The 12,443-nt window shown below is 44.5% G+C and overlaps 1 protein-coding gene across 2 annotated transcripts in view; it reads left to right on the top strand.

The window, feature by feature from the left end:
• Positions 1-820: 820 nt before the first annotated feature.
• Positions 821-12,443, top strand: part of YES1 (YES proto-oncogene 1, Src family tyrosine kinase) — a 64,407-nt gene continuing 52,784 nt past the window's right edge. Inside the window, exon 1 of one of the 2 annotated variants that reach the window (XM_019986817.2) lies at positions 821-977. The gene's annotated coding sequence lies outside the window, so the exon portion shown is untranslated. Of the gene's footprint in view, positions 978-1,168; positions 1,262-12,443 lie in introns of those variants that run through there. The other variant, XM_070778860.1, reaches the window with a different exon arrangement.

The following is a 12,443-nucleotide window of genomic DNA, read 5'->3' as shown; positions in this document are numbered from 1 at the left end:
CAAGATAAGCCCAAACCACCATTACCGGGAGAGTCGCCAATAGAACTCGGCTTCGGTCCCCTCTCCCGGCAAGGCTGGTTCGACCTACAGTCAACAGGAAGCTCCCGGGGCTGGGACAGGATCCCGGGGTCGGAAGGCGGCCAGACGCGAGCGTTTTTGGACGGCGATCAGGCGGGTGATGAGGTTGTTAGGAACGCCCCCCTGGCTCACGCGGCGCGACTGAGATTTTACTACCCACGATAAAGGGTGCGGAAGCCTAGTATCGAGGAGCCAAGAGCCAGCCCCCCAAACTCCCCGGTCCTCCCCCACGAAAACAAAGCCCTCGGCACTACACAGAGCGGGGCGAAGGGACGCGAGAAAGCGAGGGGGCGGGCAGCCCACCCCATCTCGCGCGGCAGCCGCGGGGTCCCCGAGCGGGGAGGGGGCGCTGTGGGCCTGCTCTCCGCGTGGAGAAAAGCCGCCTCCTCACGCCCCCTCAGCCTGAGCCGCCTCGGGAAGCCGCCCCGGGCCCCGCCGCCATGTTGGGTCGGGATTAGCGACTCGGTCTCGCCGCAGACGGCGACCGCGGGAGGGGCGGCCCGCCCCCCGAGGGGGCGCGCGCGACGGCGGCGGCGGCGCCGGAAGGCGGGGTCGTCGGAGCCGGGCCGGGCGCGGCACGAGTTCCGGTGAGCGGGTGACCGCGCGCGCAGGTAGCCCCCGCCCCCGGGCCGGCATGGGGGGCGGGGCCGGGAGTGAGGGCGGGCCCCGCGCGGGGAGAAGGTGGAGCGTGAGGCCGCGGGGTGGGGAGCCCGGGAATTCCCTCCTCCTCAAGTGGAGAGCCGGAGGCCGGCTGTGCCGTCGTCGCTGCCGCCCGGCGCCCGGGACGAGGAGGTGGAGGACGGGAGCGGGCGCCGCGGGCCTGGTCTCCGCCCGCCGCCCCCTCCCCGCCACCCTTCCCTGCTGCTGCGGCGACTCATGCGAGCGCGGCTGGAGCGCAGGTAAGGAGCCGGCGGCGGCCCCGCGGGTGGAGGCGGCCGACCCTGGCCCCGCAGCGCTAGGCCCAGCGCCCGGAGGCGCCGCCGCTCCCGCCCCCGCCGCTCCGAGTCGGGAAGTTCGGGGGAAACTTCTCCCCTCCCCCGGCCCGGCCGGCCCGGCGGGCGTGTCTCCTTCCAGGCGCTACCTGCTCGCCCCCTGCTCGGTCTCCGCCCCGTCCAGTCCTTCCCAGTTCCGCCCAGGTCCGATCTAAGGTCCCCGGAGCGGCGGGAGTCCCGCACCCGCGTCTGTAAGCTTGGAGGGCCTCCGGGCGAGGGGGCGGCGGGGCCCCTTCGGGCCGAAATGGGAGGCGGAGGCAGCGGCCCTTCCCGGCCCGGGGTCGCGGGTCCACGGGTCGGCTGTGCCCACGGCATCTGTGCCGGGAGTGCGGGCGGGGGTGGGGCGGGGGAGCCTCCGGCTGCACTTGGTTTGATTGAAAACCGCAACATGTTAAAGTTTTCCTTTGTTTTGGGTTGGGGGTTGGGAAATATGCCGTTTTCAGCGTGCACTTTTACAGCCGTTCTGCCGCTCCGCCTCCCGCCTTGCTTCGGTTCTCTGTCCGCATGTGTTATAGAAAATCTTGTTTTAATGTGTGTTTTTCTTCTTGGTAATTGCTTCCAGCTTTCGCTCTATTGGGCATGGGGCAGCGTTGTTTTAAGAAGCTCTTCGAAAATCAAGTCCGACCTAGGGACTGAGCTTGTTTTGTGGTGGGTGGGACCCGAGGCGGTTCGGATCGGGTAGAATTACTGCTTAATTAATTAAAACAGGCACGGCCTGACACATGGTCTAACGATTTGTAAGTTGTTAGAGAAATGAAAAGTTCAGTCTCCACTGGGATCAAACTTTATGTATATGCCATTTATTATGTATGTGTGTTCCCACTGGTACGTGCGTGCACGTAGGTGATCTCACGTACACACATATGTGATTGTGGTATGTTCGTGCATTGCAGCTCCAGGAATGCAGTGACAAAGTTATCTTGACAGTTCTAAGTGTGTTTAAGCCATCCTGTTAAATTATCTGTAGTTAAAACTACACGCTAAGGAAAATATTACAAATACATACATGTGACTATAGGCATTTAAGGCAAAGTGGTAAATTTAATTCTTAACTAGCACAATGGTTAGCACACAATGGACAGGAAACACTTTGAATGGACAGGTAATGAAGTGTCCTGTATTACAAGCCGAGGATCTTGTATGCATTAAGTATGGTTTTTCATCTATTCTGTGAGAAAGTTGTATTTCAATATTTATATTTTATTCTGTTGTATTAATATATTAGACCCCTGCCATAGTTGATCCTTTAAGAAAAGGACATTTAATTGTATTTTAATTTTTGTATATTAGCTAAACTTCAGTGGAGATTTTGAATGTTAGATGACAATTCATTGGGTCCTAAATTTGAAAAAAAAAAAAAAATGACTGCTCTGAATCTAAACACAAGACAGTTCATATCCACGTTTCCAGGATGAAGTATAAAAGGGTTCTTAAAATACATACTCTGCTGTAACCACCGTAATGTTATAATAGCTTTAATTTTGCAGTATGTTTTTGCTGACTTCATAAACCACAAAATTGACTCCTTTCTGTTTAACCGAAAGTGAAATTACAGCTTTGACCTATCTTATGGGATAGGTGGAATTTGTCTTATGGCTGAAGTGTGATATTAATACATGGCTCAAGTTGTTTTTTATAAATCAGTAGGTTCTCAAGCTGAAAAATCAATGTGCAAATCTTCATGATATGTTGTGTTAAAATAATAAATATTTTAAAAGAATAGCAGTGAACCAGTGTAAATGAAACATTACTGACACGTGCTCTAAGTCTTGTTTATATAATAGAGGTCAGTTTTGCATCTCTTTAGGCAGTAAATAATTAATGTAATTTTTCTCTATATATACATTTAGCTCTTAATCTAGTGAATCTCTTTAACATAGACAAGGCTTATTTGTTAGTTCCTATTAGCATTATAGCTTAAAAAAAAAAAAAAGCAGCAGCCTAGTATCAAAAATGTTTAAAGAGCAGTACAAGGTCTGGTGACTTAGAATGCAAACTGAGGTGATAAAACTATGTATTTTTTTAAAAACCTGCAAGAAAGTGATTTCTAGAGAAGTACCAAGATTAGAGAGGAGGGAGGAAATTGTGATTGGGACCTGGCTCCTGGTAGTGGTTACAAGGGCGTTGCAAGTGTGTGGTTCATTAAGCCGTGATTGCTTTTCTGAATCTGTGTTTTAGTCTGTGTGAAACTTTTTTTTTCCCCTCTTTAAAGAAGCCTATGTGTAATGTGCTTTATGAAAGACTTCATGGAAGAACTTAGTATTTGATGACTTTAGAACACTGCTTGGGTTGCCCATTTGCAAACAGGTTAGACCTATTAAATGGTAACTGGCAGATAACCAGCAGGTGTATATAACTACTTCTGCATGTAAATAACACGTTAATTACGTTAATATTTTGAGACAAGACACCAGATTTAACTTTAAATCGTCTTCAGTTTTGCATGTTGTACGTAACAAATAGTAGGTAATCAGAGTATGTTTTTAAACTAGTGGACACTGTTCTGTCATCAGATATAAAATATACCCTATTTTTCAGCAAGTTGTGGTAATTAAGACTCAATTTAACTGTGGTATCAAAGCAATAGATCTTTTCATCCATTTTCAGTTTTCTGGAACAGTAATCCTTCAGATCAGTCATTTCAGCCTCCATTCTGATATTCTTAAGGATATCTTAAAATTATCAGCTTAAAATAAGTTTTAGTTTACTCAGACTTCATGAAGATGTGCCGAACAGCACCTGAAGAGATAGTGTTTTGTTTCAGGGGACACTGTCGTACTGGAGTTTCTGAAATGCTGTGAATCGTTGTCTTGTGCTTTACTTGCTGTATGGAATGGGTTGCTGTAGTTGCCGTGTTCTTTCTTGGCCTTGCTGTAAAGCAGAGTTGAAGAGATCATGTCTGTGCCACGTTCTTACATCACAGGAACTTTCAGTTATGTTATAATGGTGATGTTTGTGGCGCTGGCTTTGTTGTGTGAAATATTTACAGGAAGTTTTAGTTAAGATCTTCCATTGTTCAGAACGCTGCATGGCTTAGGTCACCTTGAGTTCACGTTTAAACAGGTCTATAACACAAATACAAGTTCCTCTAGCGAGGTACAACTGCTTTTCTTTAAAGGAAGTCATCTGTTCCTCTTAAAGTATCTTGGTGTCTGGTTGGTCTTGTGTGTGGCTGCAGTGGGGTATGTCGTCTCTCTTTTCTTCCTCTCAGCTGCTCCAGCGCCACAATTAGGCTGCCTATTGCTCAGCTGCAGCTGCTGGGTGATTATGAACCATCCAGCTCCTGTCTAAACTCAGAGGCAGATTTAGCCAAAGGAGCTGTAGTAACAGCAGAGGGTGAAAGAGAAGAGCCGGGGCCGCTGCCAGTATCATTTTAACACGTCTATGTGCCAAGGAATCGTTGGCTGCAGCAGCACCACTGTTGTCTTGGAACTAGCAGACTTGATAGCAACACCTCCTGGCTTGGGTTTACCTGGTGTTATTCTTTAAGATCTTGAACTTCGCTCCAGGGCAGAGAGGGAATGCTGTAAGTTGAGAGTACAGGGTAATGTACTATGAGGTTACTGATGGACTGAGCCGTGCTTCCTGCGTGCCCCGCCCCCCCCGCCCCCCCCATAGCAGTGCCCCTTATTTGAGTATAGATGGGATTTCAGATTCTCTGAAGCTTATATGAACCACATACTCTGCTGCTTTAAACTGTGTCTCTTGGAAGTGCTGCTGCTGTTACTGTTGTTTGGTGGGTGGCAGAGCTGATACACAGGTTCTTTGGACTCTCAGCTTTTCTTCCAGGAAGTGGAAAGACCTTCAAGAGGGATTATTTCTAGAGCTAGCTGCACAGGGCATCTCCCCTGTGACTGCTTGAGTTTTTCAAGTGGGAACCCCAGATTATTTTTCCTGTTGTTCTTCCTTTGTTCCTGGGGTATGAGAAGATGGACATCAGCAAATGCATGCATGGCATCAGCTGTATATGGCAAGCCCCAGCCTGGAAGATGCTGCAGGCAAATTGTTGCAGGTTCTGAAATGTTTCTCAGTTTATGATTACGCCAAGCAGAGAGCAGCGACATCTGTTCTCTCTTTTACCGTTGTTGTTGTTCATTCGTGTCCGACTCTTTGCGACCCCATGGACTGTAGACCGCCGGGCTCTTGTGTCCATGGATTTCCCAGGCAGAAATACTAGAGTGGGTTGCCATTTCCTTTTCCAGATCTGCTCCACCCAGGGATCGAACCCTTGTCTCTGGCCACCAAGGAAGCCCCTCTTTACCATACCATTGGAAGATCTAGGTAGTTCCCCTTGCTAGTTCAGGTTTTCAAATTTAGTGGTTCAAGATTTGGTCAGTTTGGGGTAGGGGATAGAGAATGTTGGGAGAAGTAGCTCTTAAACTTACATAGCCAAAAGGAGGGAAGATGTGCCGAAGACTGCACACTTGACATTGTTATTGTGGCACATACTCTACAAGACACTGGTGTGTTGACCCCCACTCTGTGTGCTCCCATAGAACCCTGGTATCAAAGCATAGTTCTCCTTCCTTTCTAATTATTTTGTCTCATGACCGTGATATACTTGACCTGTAGTAAGCAATTGTTTCACATGAATCTTTGAGATCAGTCCCTAGGAGAATAAATCCTTAATAAATCTTGAACTGTATACAGGGATGTGGTTCAGTGTATATTTATATGAGTTTATATACACAGACTTTATCCACACATGTTTTTAAGGTATGATGCTGCTAAGTTACTTCAGTCGTGTCCCACTCTGTGCGACCCCATAGACAGCAGCCCACCATGCTCCCCCATCCCTGGGATTCTCCAGGCAAGAACATACCTGTACTAAAATTTTGCAAAAGTAGCTTAATGCTTTTTCAGAAGCTAATGTTAAAACAAGTTGTTTAGATTTTTAACCTTCAAAGTTTTGGCCTAGAAAATCACTTTTATAAAACTTTTTAAAAAGTTTCAACTGTAAATGTGAACTTAAAGATCATTTTGATATTTCTAACATAAACTGGAAACTTTGTTGTTGAAGTTATACTAGTTTCTAGTAAAGTTTATGAATGTTGAAAACCCAAAATCTTAGATTCTAAGAAAATACATGTGGTATCTTATCAGTGACAGTCAGTATTATAATTATGACTTAATAATATTCATATATTCAAGGACAAAACGATGAAGAAATCTTCATCTTCTTGATGTAACTAACATATGAAAGAATGCATAGGTCATAGGGTATGTCTGCTGAATTATTGGTGGGGGTGGAGACAGGAAGTACTGGGAGGAAAAGACTGACCACTGAAATTTAAAGACTGTCTGGTTTCAGCCTCTTCCTAACAATGCGTTGATCTAAACTGATTACAGGAGATAGTCACTTCTTGAATTTTTTTAATGTAACTTTCAGTTTCTTAGCATTGAGTAGAAATTTGGATGAGGTGGAGAAAATCAGTGGCTTTTGCTGCATAAGTCAATACTTAAAACCGTTCCATGGCAAGTTTATTGATTTTTTGTGTGTTAGTTGCTCAGTTGTGTCCTTCTCTTTGAGACCCCCACGGACTGTAGCCTGCCAGGTTTCTCTGTCCATGGAATTCTCCAGGCAAGAATACTGAAGTGGGTTGCCATTCCCTTCTCCAGTGGATTTCTTACATTTACTCTAATGCTATTAGTATTGATATTTTCCACCTTACGGATACTTTTTATTTTTTTCGGATACTTTTTAAATAATAGCAGTCAAGCATTTGAAAAAGAGCAGAGAAGGTAACATAATGTAATAAGGACAGGACTAAAAGGTCAAAGGCCACCTGGATTTTAACTCCACTTCTGACAGGAAAGAGCTGTGTTTGTTGGTGTTTAGTCACTCAGTCGTGTCTGACTCTCTTGCAACCCCATGAGCTGCAGCCTGCCAGCCTCCTCAGTTCATGGGATTCTCCAGGCAAGAACACTGGAGTGGGTTGTCATTTCCTTGTCCAGGGGATCTTTCCAACCTAGGGATCGAACCCGCGTCTCCTGCTTTGGCAAGTGGATTCTTAGCCACTAAGCTATGTGGTCTTGGTCAATTCAGTGAACTCCATAGGCCTCAGTCTCACCATTTGAAATGGGGATCTAGTTCGGCCACATGTTCTCTAACGCCTTATGTGACTCTACTACAGTTGAAGGTTTTTATGTTGATAAAAATATTAAGGAAATGCTTTGGAGTCTAAAATTTGAGACCTGATTAGATATCATATATCTAGTTAGGGTAAAAGTTAGGGTAAAAAATTGACCAATAGACTTAACACTGGACTTCCTCAAGCAAATGCAGTGTATTCCATTCAATAAGTGGGCACTTATTAAACCTATGATGCAGCAAATACAGTGCCAGTTTTGATGTTATGAAAATGATGGCAGCATGACTACTGCCTTCTAGGAATTCACAGTTGGGTGGAGCTGGCTATAATTAGGAGGCTGTTATGAATTTTTTAGATTGATCTTAGTGTGATAATCCGTTAGAGTACTTCTCTGATTTTTGGTGGTATTAGGGTGTGATACATCTGAAACTTTTCTTTGCACTGCATAGATTTAGATTCTAGTAAACTGATTGAATTTAGGCTTGAGTTGATGTTTTTCTAGATGTTAGTTCTTTACAGGTATTAGTGACTCACATGCACAGGCTCCCCAACACCTACCTAGAAGTTTTACTGGAAGAAAACACATTTGAAAGCAAGGCTTTTAAAATTTTTTTCAGATTTATTTTGCAGTAAAATTAGAAAAGTGAGGACTTACTGATTCATTGAAGCTCATAGTTGTGATGTCAGTTAACAGTCATGACTGGATGGCAGCTGTGCCCCATTGTGTCAGGAAAAGAGCCATTAGTGTTAAAACGAATTTACTTTTTTAATTGACAAAAGGGCAGACTAGTAGTTTTGGATATTTTTCTTTAATATGTGTAATTAATATTTAGAACAAGCCATGGGCATTTGAAAATGGTTAGCTTTTTAAGATTTCCAGAGTATTGAATAGAAAGAAAGAGAAGGACGGGAAAGAAAAGAAGCTACAATTTTAAGGTTGAAAGTAAAAATACTTTTTCCGGAAAAAGTTCTCTTCTGTAGGGTTTGTCTTTTTGGTTAGATTCTGGGCAGCCCATTAGAGTTTACCTGTAAAAGCCTAATATACAGATATAACAGTGTTTCAATGGTAAATATGTTCTGATTGGTTTCAGGTTTGGTTTGGTTTTTTTAATTCACCAGGCTCCGTGAACACAGGAAATACCTGGCCTACCAAATGCTCTGATCATACAGTGGGTGAACCTGTATTTCTGCCAGCCACCCTCTCTCCCCACCTTCCCTGCTTTTCACTATTTAAAAATTACTGCTCTGAGCTCCATATTAGGATGTGAGGACTCTAAGCTTGGTATAAGGACAGGAGATTCCCTAGTTCCTCCCGCCCGCTTGTACTGAAGCTTGCCTCCTGCTCCGACCCTGTAGGACAGTGTGAAAAATGGAAGCAGGTCAAAAGACTGGGAATGAGAAACGAAAACAAGGAAGGCAGAAGGGAAAACTGGGCAGTGGCCGTAATGCGGAGTCTGTGATTTTCTTTTTCACGTCCTTTTATCTGTCTCACACCCTTTCACTCCTCCTCTTAGGCGTTGGGTAAGGAAGGGATAAAACCTGTTTTATGACATATGCTTTGCTATACATTATCATGTTTAACTTAAATCTTTGAAATGCCTTTCCAAAAACACAGAAGAATTATGTGTAAGATAGGCTTTCATTACACACAAAGGAAAATTGAGGATCAACAAGGATATGTAATTTGCCGAGGTCACGTGACTAGTTGATGTGCCTGAATGACTGACAGCGAGCGTGTTTCTTATGAGATGCCTTCCTTAGGGTTAAGGAGCAGCGATGGAAAGGGGGATTTCTTATCTTTTTCCTTCTTCTTTAAAGTGTGCATTTGCATTGGGGCTGAGAATTTTCAACACCTAGACTTTTCTTTTTAATGGAAGTAGCTTTGTGGTGCATATTTCATAATAGGTGTCAAAGTCAGATACTATATGTGCTGAAAAAGATGGGTTATTACAGTAGACTGTAGCAAGTGCTTTCCTTTTACAAGTTTGGGTTTGTAATGGAAAATTAATGTACTAATTCCAAAGCATTATTTATCTTTTTTATGAAACAGGATGTACAGCCCGATTGCAAAGAGACAGTGTTCACATGCTTTTCCAATCAAGTTTTTTTTCCTATCTAAATTTAATTCATCAAGGAATTCCCTGGCGGTCCAGTGGTTAGAACGGAGAGCCCGGAGTCAATCCCTGGTTAGGGAACTAAGATCTCATAAGCTTCTCACAAGCCATACAGTGTGGATAAAGAAAATAATGACATTAAAATTTTTTTCAATTAAATAATTTTTTTTCAAATTTATTAATAAAAAGAACAAAGAAGCATGCAGAAATGGGTTACTACTCTAACTCAACTGCAGTAAATGCTGTTCTTTTGTAAGCTTGGGTTTATAAAGTGTATATATGGTCTGTATGTATAAAGTCAGCACCCCTCCCCCATATATATGTCTGTAGTTTATGCTCGTATCAGTTTTCCAATTTCAAAGCTGGGTCAAGCTGTACAGTATTGCCTTCTTTTCTGCTGAGTACATGATTTATTCCTAGATGAGTTGGTAGAAATAGCTGAAAGCTCTGTCTTATCTACATTGTCCTCATCACGTTTTGGGCTCATGCTGCAGAAGGAGATAAACTTTCTGGTTTGCTCCATGGGGAGGATGGTGGTTTCCTGAACTTGGTGCAGACCCACCAGCCTTCAAAGCTGCACTTCCTTCTAGAGGAAATCCAGTAGGATTCTTCCATACTGGCTTGTTCCTTTAGATCTTATTGTTTGTTCTTTGAATTCCTTGCTCTCTGGATGAAAAGTCTCATCTCAAGCTCTGAATGGAAATTTTGTTTGCTACTCTGTGGCCACTGTGTCCGTTACATTGGCAGTGATTTCCTTTACCACCTTGGCTTCCTTTTATTTCTTTCATTTTCTCATCTAAGAATGTACCCTTTATCTTCACTAATAAGCTGGAGCACTGTTTCCTGTGGGAATACAGCTTGATGTTGTAGCATTATTATCCCACATAGAACATCTACAGTACATCACCACCAGCACTTGTCCATTACTGCCTGTGCGTATTGAGTCTCCATGAGGGTTGGCAGATAGGTTTTACCATGTTGTGCCAGGGACATCCCTGATGATGCAGTGGTTACATGTCTGTGCTCCCACTGCAGGGGGCACAGGTTCTGTCCCTGGTTGGGAGCTGGCCTCCCTGCATGCCAGGCAGCGTAGCCAAACAGCAAAAAACTGTGCCAACTCTAAATGCTTGGAATGGCTGCCACCAGAATGTAAGCTCCACAAGGGCAGGGATCTTGCTTTTGTTTACTGAAGTTATCCCATGTATCTAGAACAATAACACATAGTAGACACATGTTAAATATATGTATTTTTTTTAATGTGGGAGAGTGCAGCAGTTTGCTGACAGTGTTTGTCTAGCCTGGGCATGGAAGAAAGCAATGTCAGCAGCCAGCTCCTTGCTGAAAACTCACGTGGTAACCTCAGGACTCCTTGCAGTGGCAGGCCCAGCGCTAAACAATGGCACTGATGCTCAGGATGAATTCAAATAAACACTACTCGAGTCTGATGGAGAAACTGAGATTTGATTTAGCAGTGACGTGTACATGTAAGGAGAGGTGAGAAAAGTACTTTTAGTAAGTGGGTTTTTCTTTATGTCATAGTCCCTAGCTTTTATTTTTCGTGTTTTTTTTTTTTTCTTCAGTTGTGTCTGACTCTTTGAGAGTCCATGGTCTGTAGCCAGCCAGGCTCCTCTGTACATGGGATTCTCCAGGCAAGAATACTGGAGTGGGTAGCCATTCCCTTCTCCAGGGGATCTTCCCAACCCAGGGATTGAACCTGGGTCTCCTGCAGGCAGATTCTTTACCATCTGAGCCCCCAGGGAAGTCCCTAGCTATGTCTCTGGCAGCCATGCTCTTAAGAACTCTGGCACTTGTCAGTTTCCCTTCATTGATGGTATCACATGCGGGCGTTTGGTTGAAAGTAGAACTGAGACAAATAGTCCTTGGCAGGGCAGTTACCTTCCGGTAACAATGTCGCACCGTAGAAGGGGAGACGGGCTTTTTAGTGGAAAAGTTGCAGGCCCTGCCTTGGTAGGGGACAGGAAGTAACCTAGTAGTTGCCTGAAGCTGTACAATTTAGTTAGGTAAACATGGTTAGAATATTTATTTGAAAGATGTAGACATAGATGGTATCTTCTTAATTCAGGCAACAATATTTGAGTTCAGTTCAGTCGCTCAGTCGTGTCCGACTCTTTGCGACTCCATGAATCGCAGCATACCAGGCCTCCCTGTCCATCACCAGTTCCCAGAGTCCACTCAAACCCATGTCCATCGAGTCAATGATGCCGTCCAACCATCTCATCCTCTGTTTTCCCCTTCTCCTCCTGCCCTCAATCTTTCCCAGCATCAGGGTCTTTTCCAGTGAGTCAGCTCTTCGCATTAGGTGGCCAAAGTATTGTCAGTTTCAGCTTTAACATCAGTCCTTCCAATGAACACCCAGGACTGATCTCCTTTAGGATGGACTGGTTGGATCTCCTTGCAGTCCAAGGGACTCTCAAGAGTCTTCTCCAACACTCACAGTTCAAAAGCATCAATTCTTTGGCGCTCAGCTTTCTTTATAGTCCAACTCTCACATCCATACATGACCACTGGAAAAACCATAGCCTTGACTAGACGCACCTTTGTTGGCAAAGTAATGTCTCTGCTTTTCAATATACTGTCTAGGTTGGTCATAATTTTCCTTCCAAGGAGTAAGCGTCTTTTAATTTCATGGCTGCAATCACCATCTGCAGTGATTTTGGAGCCCAGAAAAAGAAAGTCTGATACTGTCTCCACCGTTTCCCCATCTATTTCCCATGAAGTGATGGGACCAGATGCCATGATCTTCGTTTTCTGAATGTTGAGCTTTAAGCCAACTTTTTCACTCTCCTCTTCCACTTTCATCAAGAGGCTCTTTAGTTCCTCTTCACTTTCTGCCATAAGGGTGGTGTCATCTGCATATCTGAGGTTATTGATATTTCTCCCGGCAATCTTGATTCCAGCTTGTGCTTCTTCCAGCCCAGCGTTTCTCGTGATGTACTCTGCATATAAGTTAAATAAGCAGGGTGACAATATACAGGCTTGACGTACTCCTTTTCCTATTTGGAAGCAGTCTGTTGTTCCATGTCCAGTTCTAACTGTTGCTTCCTGACCGGCATCCAGGTTTCTCAAGAGGCAGATCAGGTGGTCTGGTATTCCCATCTCTTTCAGGATTTTCCACAGTTTCTTGTGATCCACCCCGTCAAAGGCTT

Source organism: Bos indicus, chromosome 24 (assembly GCF_029378745.1).
Source record: "Bos indicus isolate NIAB-ARS_2022 breed Sahiwal x Tharparkar chromosome 24, NIAB-ARS_B.indTharparkar_mat_pri_1.0, whole genome shotgun sequence".
In the NCBI taxonomy this organism is placed as follows: domain Eukaryota; kingdom Metazoa; phylum Chordata; class Mammalia; order Artiodactyla; family Bovidae; genus Bos; species Bos indicus.
Note: the sequence above shows the minus strand (reverse complement) of the source record. Positions and strands in the feature narration are given on the sequence as shown.